Consider the following 14239-nt stretch of genomic DNA (forward strand, 5'->3'; position numbering starts at 1 on the left):
AGTGGTCTCTTGAATGTGTGGGCTTCTTTGTGCCACTGCTTGGGACACTAATGTGTGAAAGCAATAATTGCTTTTTTCTCCTATCTCAAGAACTCAAGATGGGCTACAACCTTTCTTAAAATTTAAACTTACATGTTTATACAGCTTCTAAAAGTGAACATACAAATGTCAGAAAGTATAATTTTATCCTTCCAGTAACCCTGTGAGGTAGCCTGTACGTTGTCATCCACTGAGATTTACAACTAAGGAAGGATATACATTTAGATATTACAGGCCCAAACCAGATTCTATCTGCTATTCCGTATTTGTATTACAGGGATCGAGGGCAGGAAGCCAAAAAACCCACCTTCTAAATCTAAACAAATACCCATTAAAAAAAATGCATACATTACTAAGATATGCTTGAGAGAGGTCATGAGTATTAATACTTTGAAAAATTAATATGGAACAACATAGAAAAGGAGACCTGGAAGCCTCTTCTCTCCTTTACCTGGCCACTTTCTGAAATATGTCTGAAAGATAAGGCCCCTATAGCCAGAATACTAATAAGCGAAGCTGTTCTGAAGTTTGTAATCCTAAAACCGGAATCTGCCGTCATTTAGGAAAAGCTAAACTCAATATAATTCTGCCAATTTTTAATATAAAGATAGTGATATACGTAGATTGTCAACTGTACACTACGTTCTACATCGAAGGCCCTCCTCCGAGTTCTGACTCATAGAGAAGCTCGGAGGGTGGTAAAAAGAACTAGGGCCTTCTCAGTGGTGGCCCCCGAACTGTGGAATAGTCTCCCCGATGAGGTGCGCTTGGCGCCGACGTTAGTATCTTTTTGGTGCCAAGTCAAAACCTTCCTCTTTTCTAAGGCATTTTAATCTAACTTAATCTAGTTTTAACATGTGCTGTAACTGTTTTTAGTTTTCCTATTCTCTTATATTTTTGTTGTATTTTATTATGGGATTTTATTGTATATATTTGTATTCTTTGTTGTACACCGCCCAGAGAGCTATGCTAGTGGGGCGGTATAAAAAAATTTAACAAATAAATAAATAAACTGCACAGTTCAGTTGCTGTACTGAAACTCCTTGCCCATGCCCATTACATTTACATCCCACCTTTCATCCAAGGAGCTCAAGGTGGTGTACATGGTTCTCCCCTTCCCAGTTTTATCCTCACAACAATCCTGTGAGGTAGGTTATGCTGAGAGGCAGTGATTGGCCCAATATCACCCAGTGAGCTTCATGGCTGAGCAAGGATTGGTCTCCCAGATCCCAGTCTGACACCACATTATCCTGCCCAACTGATGCCAGCTGTTTTGTTTTCTGTTTTAACAGCACAGAGACCTATGCAATATGGACTCACGAAATGCCCTAGGAAAGTCACCTTCTCTTTGCCCGTTATCTCATCCCACCTGTAAAATGGGAATAAAGGTACAATCCTAAATACACTTACTAGGGGTAGATCTGATTGAATTGTGGAACTGTTTCTGAGTAAACATGCATAGGTTTGTGCTATAATAACTGGTCACATGGAGCTGTTGAAGACAACCAAGTTAAGGGCTGTAAGAAATATTCAACAAAAACAACTACTTTGGGCCCTTCAAGGTAAGAGTGAAGTAGCTGGTTCAGGCAGCAGATTCTGGGTGTCATGAAAGAGCAGCAAATCGTTAGTTATTTAATTTATTATTATTATTATTATTTTACTCCCAAGGAAGGGAGCGAGGTGAGGGTAGGATTTTCTGCCTCGGGTTCCAAAACAACTTGGCTGGCCTTGGGTATTATGCGCTTTGACTGGGTGCGGGAGAGGTTCCTATTCGCTGCTCTTCCTCAAGCACTGAAATATCTTGGGTCGGCCCTAAGCCTTTCTATTAACAAACGCATCCATTCAATAAAAATTCCCCTCCCACCCTACGATCAGCTCACGTATTTGTACAGAGCAGACAAAAAAGAAGAAAACAGCTTTGGAACGAGATGGGTACATCAAGGCGACGGGAAAGCAAAGCAGGTGCCACGAGGCAAGCGATGTGAAGGGGGAATGGGTAGGGCATGAGGGAGGGGCGGAGTCACTGGCCGGAAGTCCCTCCGCCGACATCACTCCCGCTGGTCGGCTCGGTGGTGGGGGGTATACGGGGGGTGTTTCGGTCCTTTTGTCGATCCTTGTCTCGAGAGTTCGTAAGTGATGCTGGGGCGCGGGTGGAGTCTTGGGGAGCAGAAGGGGTCGATCTTGCCGCTCTTGGGGTAGATGTTCATTTTCTGTTGCCTCACCGAGCGCTCGTAGGGGGGCGGGACATGGGATGGAGATCGTGTCTCCCAAAAGAGGTACAGGATCGTCCCGGTCTTCCTGTCCTCCGCCAAGAAAGCGGATTGACTCGATTCTCGAGTGTCTGGTGGGAAGGCATTTTCCTGTTGCTTCATGCGGATTAGTTACTCCCATCATATGTTTTAATTTCCTGGATGTCCACAGAATCAAGATGGAAAAGAGATATGTTTGTGCCAACCCTTTCGTTGCAAGCGGGGGTGGTGGGATTCTGAACCTTGCCAGTGATTGTGGGAATGAAAGCTTGGCACTTAAGTAACCCCAGATAAAAGGATATCCGCCTTGTGTATGTGACATAAGACGGCCGAATGTGCAGTGAAGCTTTTCTGAGAGTCTGGCAGTGACATCAGCTGCTGCTGCTATCTTGAGCCATTTATTATGAGTGGTGTCATTTGCTAATATTTCCTCTGGATCACTGAGATCTTATGGGGCACTCTTAGTGGTTCCTCATGCTCCTGAGGTTCGTTTGGTCTCCACCAGGGACCCAGGTTTTAGTGTGACAGGCCCTGCCTTGTAGACTTCCCTACCAAAAGAGGTTCAGCAAGAGCCATCCCTTCTTTCTTTCAGACATCTCCTGAAAACTGAACTTTTGAAACAGGCTTTTTAATATGATTCCCCCCCTTTTATTATTGTTTTTAAATGATTTTTATTGTTTTTTTAATTCTTTTGTTCTTGTATGTTGTAATGCCACCTTGATATGCTTTTATGAAAGATGCAGCCTATAAATATTTTATGGACTGCCTTCAAGTCGATCCCAACTTATGGCTACGCTATGAATAGGGGTTTTATGGTAAGCGGTATTCAGAGTGGGTTTAGCATTGCCTCTACAGCTGGTATAGCACAGTGGGAAGGAGGGCCTGGCTGGGAGTCCAAAGTCTGTGAGTTCAAATCCCCGCTTGTGTCTCCTGGGTGTCAAAGGCCAGCTAAAGATCACCCTCACAGTGAGTGGCTCAGAGGTTAAGTGCCCTGCCACCTGTGCAGCTGTGGGCAAGCTGCACAGTCCCAAGGAGCCCAGTTTGCTGGCAGTTGCAGACAAGGAAGGGGCTGGCTTGTGCAGCTGTGGCAAGCTGAGCAGGCCCTAGCCAGCTGGGGAGGACTAGCCTCAGAGGGAGGCAATGGTAAACCCCCTCTGAATACCGCTTACCATGAAATCCCTATTCATAGGGTAGCCATAAGTTGGGATCGACTTGAAGGTAGTCAATTTCCATTTTACCATTGCCTCCCTCTGAGGCTAGTCCTCTTCAGCTGGCGAGGGCCTGCTCAGCTTGCCACAGCTGCAGAAGCCAGTCCCTTCCTTGTCCGCAACTGCCAGCTGGAGGGCAACTGGGCTCCTTGGGACTATGAAGTTTGCCCACATATAAATAATGCCCTCCCCCTCCATCACTCCAAGCCTTTGAAGCTGCTCCCACCTTGGTTGAGGTGTCATTACACAGTCCTTGTATAATCAGTTTGAATATGTCTACAAGGGAATTGTACTAAAGGTTGCCAGATTCCTGGTAGTGCTTCAGACATGCAGTGTTTTCATTTTAAGAAATAAATGCTTGTGCAAGATAACAGTAATCTTAAAGAAGAAAAGGCAAACACAACATAGCTTCTGCAAGAGTTGTATATCATCATAATCCTTGTTTTTATTGCAACTGTCCGGCTTGATAAAGCTTATACTGAGTTTTTGGAAAGTTGAGATAAGTTCCTGTGTGAGAGGAGACTTCAAAATTACTATAAAGTGAAGGGCAAAGTCTCTTTCTGGAGACAAAATGTTTATTAATCTGTGTTGCCATAAATACTTGTGTTAACCCTGTGCCCTCTTCTTGTGTTTATAAATGAGGGTGCAGTTGTTACACCTGCATCCTGTCACTCCTACCTTTGGATGAGGCTGAGTTCTTGCCTAATAAAGGAATATTTTAAAGGGTAACGTTTCCTTCACCTTTTTCTGAAGTTCTGATGTTGCTTGAGCCTGTTGCTTTCCATTTATTTTTTAAAACCAGCCAGACTTTCTTTGTTAGTCTCCGGGTAGGATTGCTTTTAAGATTATTCATTGTTCTTTCTCTGTTCTTTGACTTTTGATGAGTTGCACAAACTGTGCTCAGCTGCTGGTTAGTAAGATCTCTCTAAAGCTTGTATACACAGATCTGTCTCTATAACCTTTTCCTCTATACCACTCTGGACTCCTATGTCTCCCTCTTTATAGATCATGTTGCCTTTTGGATTATGGGGGGCAAGAGGTCATTATGTAACAATGGGTATGAGAAAAAAATCCTCTCTCTTCCCCCCCCCCCGACTGCTAGAAAGGAAAAGCTGTATATTTGCAGATTGTATGAATCAAGGTATTGAATTTAGGACATCGACTGGAATAGGTTCTGCCTAGTTGGGAGTTCAGGGTAGGTGCTCTGCTAAACAGGTAATGTACGCTTAAAGCCCTGCTGTATGTGGAAAGTTCACTATATGTACGAAGAGTCTTGTATGACACCTTGAAAGCGCAGGAATGTAGGCCATTTAGCAAAATAAAACCTCTCATCCTTTTCTGAGGTCTTGTGTTCAACTTGAGCCTCTTTTTATAGGATACAGGACTAAAGGCTCAGTAGAAATTGTAAAACTGGGTAGGGATTCTTGTGTAGATTCTTCTAGGGGGCTAGCCATGTTAGTGTATTGCAGCAAAACGAAGTCTTGTGGTACTTTTAAAGATGAACAGATCTGTGAGCCTCGTAAAAAAGCCCACAAAAGTGACTAGCTTGCCAAAAATTGTTAGCCTGCATTTCCATGCTGGTTGGACCCCCTCCTGTTAGGCTAGTAAAAAAAATTGAATTCTGTTAAGTGTGCTGCCAAGGAAAGGATGGAGCACTCCGTCCCTTCTCTTCTAGCCCACTGTATTTTCTTGCTGGTCATGAAGGAAGAGATTTTCCTTCCTTTGTGACTGGAGAGGAGGAGAGAAGTAATCTGTCACTCATCTGCCAGCCTGTTTACTCACTTGCATGGAATTCCTGGTAACCTGTGACTACCAGGCCCACTGTTAACTGCAAGGCTGACTTTACTGTAGTATAAGCTTTCATGGATAAGAAGAGCCTATTGGGCTTCCCATAAGTGTCTGCTTGGCCACTATGAGAACAGGATGCTGAACTAAATGAGCCTTTGGCCTCATCCAGCAGGGCTCTTCTTACGTTCTTATGTTCTTAAGTTGGCAGGCTCCTCAATTTAAGATTATAATTGCTTGGACACTTCCAAAAATAGGGTCCTTGAGCATGAAAAACAGGGTTAATTGCTAGGGTTAGTGGTAGTTTAAAATAAACTAATAATGTCTGGCTATCTTTACCAGGAAAAAAGAATAAAATCAAAAATGCATGTGTTTGGATCAGGATTTTAGTCCTACATTTTGTTTAGCATATAAGATACATCGAAACAATAAACCCAATAAAATTAAGCGTGTCTGAACTTTTGGAAGAGGGGAATTTAACCACATCATGTCTAATGTGTTTTTCCTGTTGCACGCAGTTGTTAATAATGGTGGTGGTTGAATGATGGAGCAGAGAGCACTTAAAAGGGTTTAATTTCCAGTTGGAAGCACCAAATGGATGGTGAACAGAAAGAATTCTGTGGGTAGGAACTGCTGCCCTGTAACACTGGAATTGTTTAAACCAAGTCTTTCCTAACCAGTTTTTCCATAGGCAGATATTAGGGCTGATTTTGGCGCCCTTGTTAACTCCAGCCTTTGAACTGGAATTTTCCCCTTTCTCATGCTGCTTGACTGGATCTTTATATAATTAGGAGAGGGGAGGGGGAAGCAGTAGTTTTCTTGTGAAATGTTGGGCTTGGTTGAGCCACTGCAAATTGACAGACCAGACTAGACAAGCTGGATTTGCTGTAGCTTGTTATGTTCTAAATGAGAATTTTCCCAAGGGAAGCTTCTGGGACTAAAGAGTAAAATTAAGTCGAACCAGAGCCAAACAGGTGAGTCTTGACATGATATGAGATTATTTTCCCCTCTTATTTTTATTCAACACTTTTCGCTAATGGATGTATATACCTGGAGACCACCACGTGGTTTTTCACACAATGTAACTTGAATATATAGTAGCAAAGCGATGTAGATAGTATACAACCATGTGTATTTTGTATGTATTTGAGCAGGAAACATCCCTGGAGATAACAAAGCATTCTAATAAATATTCTTATTAGTCTATGAACATTAACTTTTTATGTCTTGTTAGTTTGGTTTAAGAAACTATATTATGAAAGCTGTATTTCACTCTCCTCACATAAAATTTGTATTTTTTAAAGGCACGGCTATGAAGACTGGAACTTGGGATGGAGCAGGCTGGGGATAAGAGGGAATGTGTTGGTACAAAAATTATTTTTTAAAAGCAACATAGTCAGTTTCAGTGTAACTGTAATGCTGTAATTTGACCAAATTATAGCAGTATTGTGACATTGTATGAAATGCTACACAGTGGTACTTGGGCATGTAAAAGAGTTGTAGGAAAACAGTATATGATTACTCAAGTAACTGAGTAGATGATAAATATATTTAAGATTTTATATTAGTTGTGCTCAGACAAAATGATAAACTGTGGTTTATCATTATGAGAATGTGTAGATGAGCACTGTGTACCCACCCTCCCCTCTCCTTCAGTGTGGGTGGAAGGGGGAGATGAGAAGGTTTTGCTTCCATTGTAGATTAACCACAGTTTAGCATCGTGTCCAAATCTTATACCATGATTAGTTTTAACTTTGGTTTATTTAAACAAGATAACTTCAGAAACCAAAATTTGAAGTTGGCTAGTTTTAGTAAACCATGGTTAAAATTAACCACAGTGGTTCAGACATAAGGCTAAACTGTGGATAGTAAAAATGGAAACAAAAGCTTCTTCTTGTGGCCATGTCAGAGGAGGATAGGGGTGTGTGGAAGCACACAGGTTTGAGCGCTTGTCTAGGCTTCCTGCTGTAAAGATAAACCATAGTTTATTATTATATCGGAACACAGCCATTGTGTTGCTATGCATAAAGTAACAAGTGTTGCAGGACTTTCAGGCTGAAGCAAGTATGCTTTTCTAACACAAACTGTCTGTTCTTAGGTCATGCTCTGTGACTTCACACGAAGTTGTTTCTCAAGCTGCAGACATAGCTACACTTATAATGAAGTGCCCGATACAAAAAGACCTGTAGTATTACTAGAGGAAACAAAGATAACTGTGAAGAGGGCTATATTAGCTGGCACTTTGCTTTTGAGTATGCTATTCTGGACAGATGTTGCTCTGAAACAACTTCATGCCACTGAAGTATGTCTTTTGCTTGCCACTCCATTAGATGTTTGGTCGTCAATTCTACCCTATAGTGCCAAGAGTGCTTTTTGGTTCTTCCATTACCTGGAATAACTTCTGTCCTGGGAGAAGGCGTTGATGGTCAAAAACCATATCAGGCTTTGGCCCCACCCATGTTTGGAACTGGCTGTGTCCTCTTTTGGCTTTAGCCCTGCCCACTAGTGGTGTGTGGTTTCCAAATAACTTCCCCTTGAGAGATTGTGACCCTTGACTTAGAAGATTCCCTACCCCTAATTTAAAAATGGGTACACTTCTGCTAGAATGCTGCTGAGTGGCTGGAAATGAAAGCAGGAAAAGTACTGCAACCAAACAAGGTTGGTTCACACTTGTAGAGAATCTGGTCCAGAATCCTGTCTCTGACTAATGCCAGTCTTATATGAATAAGATTTTAATGAACTTTTTGAAGTCACACATGACTTGCTTCAGGTTGTGAATGAAACATCATGCTCTGATACCTAGCTTCTTTTTTTAAGGCAACCTTGTTATACTAGTGACAGTTGCCATACCCTGTGACAGTGGGTTCCACTATTTACTTCTGTAATATGTGCAAAATTTTTTAATTGTGTTCTTAAAATTGGTGCATATTATTAGCTGGCTGAGAAGTGAATACATTAACAAAGAGGAAGAGAATGAAAGGTGGGAAAGAAAAAAAGGATGCACAAAATGTTTTCTCAAATTCCTCAAGCTGATTTTGGGTATTAGGGTAAACTTACAGAATCACTTACTACTAGAAAAAAGTCACCACACGGTGACCTTTTCTTGTCATTCTCCTGTCGTGAATTTTCCTTGGAAGTGGAGCCCTAGGTGATCAGATTTATATCTAATTATATCCTATTGAATAATCAGAAACCAGCCTTCAGTCCATAGTTGAATATTGATCTGACCCCTTTGGGGCTAATTTCACTACAGGTGGGAAAGATCAGTACAAGATAGCTTTTTCTTACTCTTCCCACTCTTGTTGCATAGATGTATCCTTAGATCAGCCTGCCCCAACCTGATGTTTTGGACTACAACTCTACTCAGCCCCAGTGGTGTCTGAGGCAGATGGGAGTTGTAGTTTAAAACTGGAGGGCACAAGGCTGAAGACTCATTCAAGGAAGAACATTCCCCACTTGCCAGCCCCTGTTCTTTGTACTCTAGTTCCATGTACAGACAGCACTCGCCAGGAACCTTCTAGAGCTCTAGCTAAGAAACAGGTGCCCCTGCCCCTTCCTCCCTTGGGCTTTACTGAAGGGCCTGGTGCTATCCCATAATCCAGTCTCCAGTCCTTTCTTATCCTACTTCATTCCTTGCTGTACCATGGCCGGATACAGAGAAATTCTTTCCACACCCAGATTCTTGACTTCAGCATTCTTCTTATAATAATGTCTTGTCTCATCCATAAAAATTCAGCCACATGGTAACCAAAGGGGTGCCTAGGGAAAGGGCAAAGAATAAGGTGAACTTAATCTCTTTAAAGTCACTCTTATGTGTTTACCTGAGGAGAGTGTGCATTTCTCTGCCTGACAGAGATGTGAATGCAGAATTTCAGACATGACAGTGTCACAGAGGAAGTGGAAGTGTGGGGCTGTTGTGTTTCCTGTTGATTCCACAGCACCATCACATCTGAAACCATCTTTGTTCTCGTGTTCATTGTGGTACTGGAATAACTCACTTTTTAAAAAGCTAATTTCTCAGCTGTCACAGCTGCAGAAAAAGATACAAACTGTGAAGGCTCGAAAGAGTTTAAATGAGTTCATATTATTTTTGCTGTTTTGGTGATTTTTCTACCGTTTGACTTTTTATAAATAGAAGAGGATTTTATGCCCAGAATATATGTGTCTCAGTGAATTATGGGGGAGCTATAGTGTGCATGTGTATAACAGGTGAGGGACAAAAACAAGATGTTTGTTGCAGCAATGTGAAAGACAGTTGTGCAAGACTCTGGTATATCAGCCCAAAAAGCCACAGTTCCTTAACATAACAGGTACTGCAGTGTGAAAGAAATTTAGAAATCAGGACAGAACCGCTACCATTTTAATTCACAAACCTGACACAGTAAGCCCCATGTGTGAATGCATTTACTGAAAAACAAGAGGGAGATGTTAGCACACTTGGATGAACCCTGAGGTTTGCAGAAGTCCAAAAAAACTTTTTAAAAAACCTAAGGAGCAACCCACCTCCTCCCAAAAGGCCAGTTATGGCTGAGCATGTTCAGTAGTCACAAAATGTTGAGCATTAGTTGAAAGATAGAAAATGTGTGGGGAATAGAATGGAGGATGGTATTGCTGGTTAGAACAGGCGCACTCCAGTTACTATATTTTTATTCATTTTTCATATATTCATTTTTCTTATACCCTGTCCTCCTACCTTTGGAGTCCAGGGTGGCTTATAATTTTATTTATTTATTACACTTATATCCCACCTTTCCTCTAAGGAACTCTTGGTGAACCCTGGTCTTCCAGGTCCTAATCAAATACTCAAACCACTACACCCCACTGGCTTTATTAGTCATACATTAAACCATCTTAAATCACAGTTAAAACTGTAAACACTTAAAAATCAGCAGTAGACTTCACAGGTAACATGAATACCTATACGTTAGAAGGTGAGGATATATTTTGTTACAGATCCTATTTGTCGTCTTTCTAATCTGCTTAATTTTATCACCCTGAGGGCAGGTTCACACATTACAATTTGATCTCCCTGAAGGAAAAAAATATGTTCTGAAATATACAAAGTGTAGCATGATTATTAATCCTGCTTTCAGCTACATGGATTCAACAGTCATTACATGCATTAGCTGCCTGATCCTGGTAATCATGGCAGCAAAGACATCTGTGCTGCACTTTGGCCATTGCAGAACACTCACTTCCTGTGCTGAGATTATATCCATGAGGGGTCATCTATGAGCTGCAGCCTGCAGTCTTGGTGCTGTGTGTGTTGCATTTCCCATAGCAACCATTCACTGCTTTTTTTGTCTGATTTCCCTGTTCCTCCTTCTGGCTGTGCATGGCAATATCAAAACCTGACTGGAAGCTTCAGCTACCAGGTGAAACCATGTGCCTCATAACATAGGCCAAAGTTCTGAGGACAAATTCTGGGTGATTTTCTTCTCAGTGCATGAACATAACGGGGAGAATACTGGGATCAGAATCTGTAGAGAGTCAACAGATGTGGTTCACCCTGTCTCCAGCCGCATCTCTATGAATAATTGAGACACATGCTTTTCCCAACGATGATATTTCTTCTGCATAGTATGATTCAATTCATGCTCCTTGCTACTTCAGTTGCCAACAGAAAAACATGGGTCAGATCCTATCTCTTGGGCGGGAATAATACAAAAGTTGTTCCTTAGATCTGATGGTCCTGCTGCTTGACAGACATGCAAGGCACTTATGCCTCCTGTTCACTCTTCATGTCTGGAGGTGCTTGTAATCCTAGTTATTGCTGAGGTACATTAGGGTACTGAAAGATAGCATGGTGCCAGGTAGCCCTATGTTTTGGGATTATGTAATACATGAGTAGCAAAATAGTGTGTCTTGAGAAAATGGAAGTAAGGCAGAAGCATTTGCCAGCGTAAGCATTTGCAAAGAGTTGGAAGATGCCTTTGAAGGGAAAGGTGGAGGAGACTGGGCCATGTATCCACATAAATCTTGAAACCTATGTCAGCTTCACTTTTGCAAGGCTGGATTAGATGGTCAGTTTTACACCCAAACTTGACTTAAAACTGGTATGCTTTTTAAGATTTGTGAGGATAAGGCTACAATCCTATGCAGCAAGTCCCATTGAACATAATAGGGTTTAGATTTTGAATAGATGTGTATAAGATTGACCCATAACTATGTCTGGCACAGCCCTCAGTGTGGATTACTAGAGTGTCTATAGCAGCACTTTCTCTGAGCTGCTTTCCCTCCCTTCCTGGATAATCCCCATCTCAAAGAACATCTCCATTCAGGTCATGCTTTGTTGCTTCTGGGATTAGGATTGTATATGTCAATACTAAGGCATGTGGTATGACCAAATCAGCTTTGGGATACTTATGACAAGATTGGTTATGAAATTTGCATGGGTGTTCTCTTTTAAAATGCATGGAAGCAGAGACCTGTTTACATATTTGTAAAGGGGAAATTCACATTTGAAATGTGCATGCAGTCTTCATCATTGGTACAGTACAGGTGTATCCATGCTAGAGTAGGAGAGAGGAGACACGTAGGGCGCACACGCACACACACGCACACACACTCTACAGCTCCATTCAACGGTGAAGAGAGAGGGCGTGAATGCTAGCTATCAGATCTGGTCTGCACTGGAGCCTGCTTTTCTACAGCATATATGTTGACACTTCAGCTCTTAAAGTTGGATTTTGTGCTGCAACGTGGAGCTTTTACATCAGCCGCTGCGCTGTAGGGTATGCGGAGGGGATGCCTTGACATCTGGGAGTCAGGTTGCATCAGCTACCACCAACGCAGTCTTTCTGTTGGAGCTGATGTGGCTCATTCAGGCAGTTGCTCCAGGATTGGTGGCTGCTGAGGAGTCATAATTTGCTTAGGTTGGGAGGAATTAACTCTCTTGTCTCCTGACACTTCTGCTGCTACTTCTGTCTAAAGTTTCCCTCCCATTGCCCAGTTTTTCTTCATGAAGGGCAGGGCTAGGCACTAGACATTGGGATTTGCTGCACCTGGATCAGTACTTGATAGAAGATGCTTCTAGGGTCCAGTCCCAGGACTGTGTGTGTGTTGGACTTCTTTGGATTCACATTAGTAATCCAGTGCTAGGCAGCTGAAGACAAAAACTGGGACTTGCCACATCACTGAGTCATTGTGTGATGCTTCCCTCGTTTTAGTACTACTGTGGTGCTTTGCAGGTTCTTTGTATCTGAGATGCTGTTTAAGTGAGAAATGCTGCAGAAATCCTCATTTCAATATTGCTGTTGTCAAAATGAGAGGGGAATGCAAGCCTTGTGCATGCCACCCTTCTTACTGCCCTTTTTTGCAGTGTGATTGGAGCAGCAATGGTCTTAGGAAGGGTTGAGCGTTATTCAGCTTATTTTTTGCACTAGTGCAAGAGTTAGCACTAGCACAATAGATTCCTCCTCTCCCCATGTGCACCCCATGATTAGGGCTGGTGCCAGAGGGCCACCAGGTTGGGCCCTGGCCGAGGACCCCTGCAGCCCAGAGGTGCTCCTGAAGGGCCCCTCCTTAGGGTGGGACGGTGGCGCTCCTATTTGATGATTTGCAGCAGCATTGGGTCCTGCAACCCGACCATGCTGCAGATCACGCACCCCCCCCAGTCCAGACAGCGTGGACTTTAATAAGCCTGCATGCACGCCCCACCTACCTATGTTGTGCATGCTGTGTGTGCATGCCTGCCATCACCCAAGATGGTGGTGGTGGGCTTCCCTAAGGGGCTGATGCCCCTGCCAATATCTTGGTTGATGGCAGGCAGGCATGTGTGCTATGCATGCACGTCATTCACATGATGCAAGAGGTAGGTGGAGTGTTATTAGCTCCATGCTTACTGTATCAGGGGGGATGTTGGGCTACGGCGCTGTGGCCTGGGATAGGCTGGTGCCCAAGGGCCCGGTCATGCCTGGCACCAACTCTGCTGCTGCTGCTATCTCCAAATCTGCCCTGGAGGGTTGGGGAAAACCCCATCACAGATTTAGGGGGCATGTGGGCAGAGGAGAAGGGAGATGGATACGATGCACAAGGAGAAATTCATGCACTGACAAAACGATTGACTTAGCACTACTGTGAATACAACCCATTGTACTGAGCTACTGTGATGCATAGGTATGAATCCACAGTACCAGCTGGATATCTCTGGAAGATAATCGCTGTTAGAGAGGCACGTTTTCTGACTGAATGTTGGAGTCAGGGATAGTTGTGCTGGAAGGGAACCAGGGTTTTCACATTTTTCCTGTTGAGATGCAGTTTAGAAGAAAATTGTAACATATGCCATTACTTTCTCACCAAATTAGAACCTACTTGTTTTGAGAACAAATTAGAACTTGCCTATTTTAAGAACATGAAATGGATCGTGTGTAATGTAGCATACAAAATGGTACAGTTTGTGCTATATTTATGAAATTTAGAAGTTTAAATGTATTAGTTTTATTCAAACAATAATTACAAATACATCCATTGTTAGAGATAAAGCTGCAAATTGTTCCACGTTAACATTAAGTATATCCTAATTTTTGCCAACTGGAAAAATAGGAAAATAAAATATGAAACCATCAGCATTATAATAAACAAAGATTTATTATCTGGTCTTAGTGCCAAGGCCTTCATACCTCTACTATCATGCAGAAGCCGGAAAAAATATTTCTAGAGAAAAGGCTAAGAAAATTCCCAAAGCAAAGAATAGCAATAAATTTGGATCATCGCTGTCAGATTGCCGTCTTGTGTACACTTAATTGGGAGTAAGTTACATGGAGCTTGGCTGAACTTGGAACAAATATCATAGTGACTCTAAAGAAAATTGGCTATCCTGAACCCATATTATTTTTTATTTTGATCCTGCTCCATCTTTGTAAACATATCCTGAAACTGATAGCATTTCAGGTTTATTTCTCTATCAGCAACTGAAAAATCCATAGCTTCTTTCACTTTGAGTGTCACGGCCTTCAG

The 14239-nt window shown here is 42.4% G+C and overlaps 1 protein-coding gene across 5 annotated transcripts in view; it reads left to right on the forward strand.

The window, feature by feature from the left end:
• Nucleotides 1–2066: 2066 nt before the first annotated feature.
• ALDH18A1 (aldehyde dehydrogenase 18 family member A1) overlaps nt 2067–14239 on the forward strand; it is a 31404-nt gene continuing 19231 nt past the window's right edge. For 3 of the 5 annotated variants that reach the window (XM_061636357.1, XM_061636361.1, XM_061636360.1), the window contains exon 1: nt 2067–2168. The gene's annotated coding sequence lies outside the window, so the exon portion shown is untranslated. Of the gene's footprint in view, nt 2169–6174; nt 6256–14009; nt 14032–14239 lie in introns of those variants that run through there. The other 2 variants (XM_061636358.1, XM_061636359.1) reach the window with 2 other exon arrangements.

Source organism: Rhineura floridana, chromosome 7 (assembly GCF_030035675.1).
Source record: "Rhineura floridana isolate rRhiFlo1 chromosome 7, rRhiFlo1.hap2, whole genome shotgun sequence".
Classification (NCBI taxonomy): domain Eukaryota; kingdom Metazoa; phylum Chordata; class Lepidosauria; order Squamata; family Rhineuridae; genus Rhineura; species Rhineura floridana.